A 6,000-nucleotide genomic window follows, 5' to 3' on the forward strand; every position below is an offset into this window, starting at 1 on the left:
TGGCTTCCTGTAACTTGAGCCCATGATTCCGTGTCCTGCACTCTGGGATGATCAAGAAGAGATCCTGGCCTTCTTCTCTGTGACAACCTTTCAAGTACTTGAAGAGTGCTATCATATCTCCCCTCAGTCTTCTCTTCTCAAGGCTAAACATGCCCAGTTCTTTCAGTCTCTCTTCATAGGGCTTTGCTTCCAGTCCCCTGATCATCTTTGTTGCCCTCCTCTGAACCCTCTCCAGTTTGTCTGCATCCTTCTTAAAGTGTGGTGCCCAGAACTGGACACAGTACTCCAGATGAGGCCTAACCAGTGCTGAGTAGAGGGGAACTAGTACTTCCCGGGATTTGGAAGCTATGTTTCCATTAATGCAGCCCAAAAGAGCATTTGCCTTTTTTGCAGCCACATCACATTGTTGGCTCATATTCAGCTTGTGACTCTTTAACTTCTGATCTCCTTCCCCCACCCCCTTGCAGCTGCCACTGAAAGAACTATGCCACTGTTTTTAGAGGTTGCAAATGTGACCTTGGACTGAGGGAAAAGGGGGTGGGGAGGAGAGAAAAGTGCCCAGGGTACAAGAAATCCTATGGCCTCTCCAACCTCGGCTCCACTCCCAGCAGCGCACCATATCTAGAGAGGCTCTAGAGGAAAATGTCTTAAAAGATGGAGAGGTGAAAATTGCCTCTCCCCCCTACCGACAGAAGTCCTGGCAGGGCATTAGATACTTGGAGGCTGCCTTCTAAGGGAAGGCTCTTAACCTGTCTTGGATGAGGTTACACTAGCCTTGAAGACTCAGGCTTGCAACTTGAGTGTACTCCTGGAGTCAGCTCTGAACTGGTATGCCCAAGTTTTGGCACTGGCCAGAAGTGCATTTGCATAGCTAAGGCCAGTGCATCAACTGCACCTGTTCCTGGAAATGCCCTAGTTACATCATGTTTGGGCTACCTTTCAAAAGCGCTCATAAACTTCCACTGGTCCAGAATGTTGCAGCCAGTCTAACAGGGCCACTTATAGACAGCCTGTGACACCCTTGTTACAACAGATTCACCGGCTGCCAGTCCATTTCCAGGTACAATTCAAGGTGCTGGTTATGACCTATGAAGCCTTACACAACTTGGTACCAGGCTATTACAAGTACCACATTCTTCCATATGAGCTTGCCTGGTTTTGGCCATCACTGAGATATTTGGTAGGACCGCAAGTGATGGCCTTCTTGATGGCTGTTCCCAGGATCCAAAACTCCGTGCCAAGGGAAACCAGCTTAGTTCCATCTTTGTTCTCTTACTGCTGGCAGGCAAATATGTTTTTAATCAGACATGCTTTTGACTTTTAAGCTGTTTGTTGAAATAGGTTTTAACTGGTGGCAGCGGTTTGTTTCTTTTTTATGTATGTGTTTTTAATTGATTTGCTTTTATGTTTTAATTATAACTTTGTATTATATTTTATTGCTAGTCTCTTTGAATACTATTTATAGCAGAAATGCAGGAGATAAATTTAAGATAACTAATGGCTGGTCACAAATGTCCATTTCCTGGGCATGGTATGGGACTGTTATTGAATGAAACTGATTATCTGGTCCATTTCTGGGTTTCTGACCTGGTTTTGGCACTCAAGCTGCCCTGATCACCCTGATGAATGTCCTAGATGTGGGAGAGGGACAGAGGAAGTGCTACTCTTCTTCTGGATCTCTCAAAAGTCTTTGGTTATAGTATCTTTCTGAGTAGACTGTCTGTGTTGGAGACCGAGGACACTGTATTTGGAAGTTCCATTCCATATAAGCCCTTCTCCCATCCTTTGCAACCTTCACAAGAGGGTTTTGCTTAATATACCTTCATATAAATAAGCACATCTCATAAGAGATTATACATGGTAGTGCCAAATGGCTGAACATCCTTCCTAAGAGGCATATATATCATTGGAATAATGTTAAGTCTATTGCAGAAGCTCTGTTTCCAAATCATTTATGTGCACATGCACTAATGGAGCTTATGTCAAACATGTGAGTAAACAAGATCAATCCAGCCTGAGTTTGCATATGCATGTACATCGCATAATGACTTTTGAATCAAATGGTGACTTGCATGTCTGAAACAGCCATCACATATGCAACACTATAAGCAGAAGTTTCCTATCAACTCACATTGCCTCGAACACAATATTTTGCACCCTGAAAATGTAAAGTTCTCACATGGCATTAATTGAAAGCAAACTAATTACTATGTTGGCTGTGCAAGGTACAGCAGCAAACCATTAATGGGATACTTGTTGTCCAAGATGGGTTCGGCATAGTTAAAATGTCCCCTTTGTTGTGGACACTTTGAGGTCTTTGCATGCCAGGAAGTTTCTCCAAGCAATATCTCCCCTGGATTAAATTAATCCTCTCTTCCCACCCACCCCTTCCTCTGAGCACTATGACTGGGGTTTAGATTACTACCTGAAACACATTCCAATTCAGTCACTGCTTTTAAAAAAGAGAGAGAGAGAAAAACAAAGACCCCTTATTAGAGCTAGTGTGTGCCCTTTACGAGAGAATGTGATTGGTATACTTGCGTAACAAAGGAGCACAATGCTCCCTCTGTGTTCGCAGGGCACAATTTAATCCACCCTTGGTTTCAGCATGAGTGCTGGCAAACCGTCCTTGGCCTTTGCAGTGTACAGGAGCTCTTTTGATTGGATCCTGCAGTGCAGCCCCATCCATGAAATGGAATAGTTGCAGGTGGATTTGCCAGCAGTCCTGCTGTTTTTCACATCAGCAGTAAATGATGGGATTGGATTAGAGGAAATGTTCCACAATAGCGCAGCGAGGGGGCGGGTGGTGGGAGCTGCTTGAAGGCATACTAAGAATAGGGGGAAGTGGCACAATTTCTCCAATACAAGGGATATTAAGATTTCCCTATAAAGTGCTTTTGATCATTTCATTTCATTTATTATATTTCTATACCACCCCATAACTGAAGCTCTCTGGGCAGTTCACAAAAATGAAAAACCATTAAAAAAACCATTTACATTAAAAAAAAAAAAAACAGTCCACACACACTCAGACAACATGAATCTACAAACAATTTTTAAACAATCAACCAAAGACAATCCAGGATATGATTGTTGTTGTTGTTTATTCATTCAGTCGCTTCTGACTCTTCGTGACTTCATGGACCAGCCCATGCCAGAGCTTCCTGTCGGCCATCGCCACCCCCAGCTCCCCCAAGGTCGACCATCCATCTAGCCCTTTGTCAGCCCCTCTTCCTTTTGCCTTCCACTTTCCCTAGCATCAACATCTTCTCCAGGGTGTCCTGTCTTCTCATGTGGCCAAAGTACTTCATACTTCATACAAAGTACTTCATACATGTTTAATCATACTAGGATATGATTAAAAACTCATTATATGCTTCCAAAGCCTTGAGAGAAGCAGGCAGTTTTAACCTGGTGCTGAAAGATAACAATGTTGGTGCCAGGCAGGCCTCCTCAGAAAGATCATGCCATAATGGGGGGGGCACCACCAAGAAGGCCCTCTCCCTTGTTGCTACCCTCCAAGCCTCCCTCAGACGAGGCACCTGGAGGAGGTCCTTACCTACTGAATGTAGTGTACAGGTCACTTTATGCCAGAAGAGGGCACTCCATCAGGTGTTGTGGTCTCAAGCCGTGTAAGGCTTTATAGGTCACTCTGATCACTCTGTTCCTTCACAGGGTAGGCATGTGCTCTAATCAAAGGAAATGTAATCTCTGCCTTAGTTTGCAAGTTACGCTTTTCTAGTACTTCAATTGGAGCAGCTCAATCTCAGAGTGTTGGAAGAGGACTTGGAAGACACAGGTTCAAATCCCTGCTCAGGCATGTTTCTCACTAGCTTGCCCTGGGTCAGTCGTACTCTCTTAAGTTGATTTAGCTCACAGCATTGTTGTGAGGACAAAATGTGTATGTGCAGGCAGGGGGAGAGCCATGTATGTCTTCCATGACCTGGTGCCCCCCGGATGTTTTGGACTACAAAGGAAGCAGCTGCCTGCGGGGGAGCCTCTCACTCCCTGCTTTCAACTGGGAGCAGCAGCACTGCTGGAAGATATCCCATGTTGCCTGAGGGAGGACCAGGTCCCAAAAGCGGGCTGGTGGCTAGCCTGACTTAGCCCCACGATACCCACTTGCTCATCTCCACAGCCTTGGTCATATTCCCTCTGTGCATGGCAGGAACTGAAATAATGCCATCTTCATTATTTTATTTGTTGTTGTTGTTTTCATTTGTATTTTTTTCCCTTGAATTTGGCGCTCCGCTTAACTAGGCACCCTAAACAACCACCTAGTTCACCAGTATGGCCGGGATGCCCCTGGCCATGGCTTCCCAAGGAATGTGACCATGTGATGCAAACATTTCCAAACATTTCCAAACATTTCCAAAGAACAATATTGTTTAGGAACCTGGAATGTAAGATCAATGAATCAAGGTAAGCTGGAGGTGGTCAAACATGAGATGGCAAGATTGAACATCAACATCTTGGGAATCAGCGAACTCAAATGGACAAGCATGGGCGAATTTAATTCAGGTGACCATTATTTCTACTACTGTGGGCAAGAATCCCTTAGAAGAAATGGAGTAGCACTCATAGTCAATAAAAGAGTGGGAAAAGCAGTACTGGGGTACAATCTCAAAAATGACAGAATGATCTCAGTACGAATCCAAGGCAAACCATTCAACATCACAGTAATTCAAGTCTATGCCCCAACCACTGAGGCTGAAGAAGCTGAGGTTGATCGGTTCTATGAAGACATACAACACCTTCTAGAACTAACACCAAAAAAAGATGTCCTTTTCATCATAGGGGATTGGAATGCTAAAGTAGGAAGTCAAGAAATCACTGGGATAACAGGCAAGCATGGCCTTGGTGTTAGGGATGGCGGAGAATTTCTCCCCGAAACTTCGGGGGGCCGAGCGCCAACGTGTTCGGCCCCCCGAACAAGTTTCGGGGAGAAATCCTCCGAACCCCCCCCGCCCCCCGCACCCTCCCCCCGGGACGGGACTTACCTTCACCGAATGTCCCTCCCGGTGGCGGGTCCGGCCGGCGGTTCGGCGGGTGTTCAAGCGGGGCGGGAGCGGCAGCCGGTCTTTCGACCGGCTGCCGCCGCCATTGCAAATCAAAGAAAAAAAAACAACACCCCCTGATAGGCTACGTGACGATTCACGTAGCCTATCACGGCTAGATTTGCAAAGTCAGCCGTGATAGGCTACGTCAATCGTCACGTAGCCTATCACGGGTGACTTTAAAAAAAAAAAAGCGCTTACGGATAATGGCGGCCCCCATAGGGAGCCGCCATTCCCGTTCCTTATTTGGTCGCTGTAGTCTACATAAATGCTCCTTGGGAGGAAAGCTATGGCAAACCTAGACAGCATAGTAAGAAGCAGAGACATCACCTTGCCGACAAAGGTTCGTATAATCAAAGCTATGGTTTTCCCAGTAGTAACGTATGGCTGTGAGAGCTGGACTATAAGGAAGGCTGAGCGCCGAAGAATTTATGCATTCGAACTGTGGTACTGGAGAAGACTCTTACGAATCTTACAAGCCTGGCCTGAAGGGGGTCAAATCAGTCCATCCTAAAGGAAATCAACCCTGAATTCTCATTGGAAGGACAGATACTGAAGCTGAAGCTCAAATATGTTGGGCACCTAATGCGAAGAGAAAACTCCCTGGAAAAGACCCTGATGCTGGGAAAGACTGAAGGCAAAAGGAGAAGGGGACGGCAGAGGATGAGATGGCTAGATAGCATCACCGATGCAATGAATATGAACTTGAGCACACTCCGGGAGAGAGCGGAGGACAGGAAGGCCTGGTGTGCTATGGTCCATGGGGTCACAAAGAGTCGGACATGACTTAACGACTGAACAACAACAACTATAAATAGAAATACGACACATCTCACCATGGTGGGGAAGACTGGCCAGGTGAGTTGTTTGCAAGCTCAGTCTACTGCCCAGGTGCTAACTGTGGATGGGCAACTTCAAGGCCCCTCCCTGACCTCCCTTCTGA

Source organism: Heloderma suspectum, chromosome 3 (assembly GCF_057233095.1).
Source record: "Heloderma suspectum isolate Gila_16-S chromosome 3, 16-S_ref, whole genome shotgun sequence".
NCBI classification, from domain to species: domain Eukaryota; kingdom Metazoa; phylum Chordata; class Lepidosauria; order Squamata; family Helodermatidae; genus Heloderma; species Heloderma suspectum.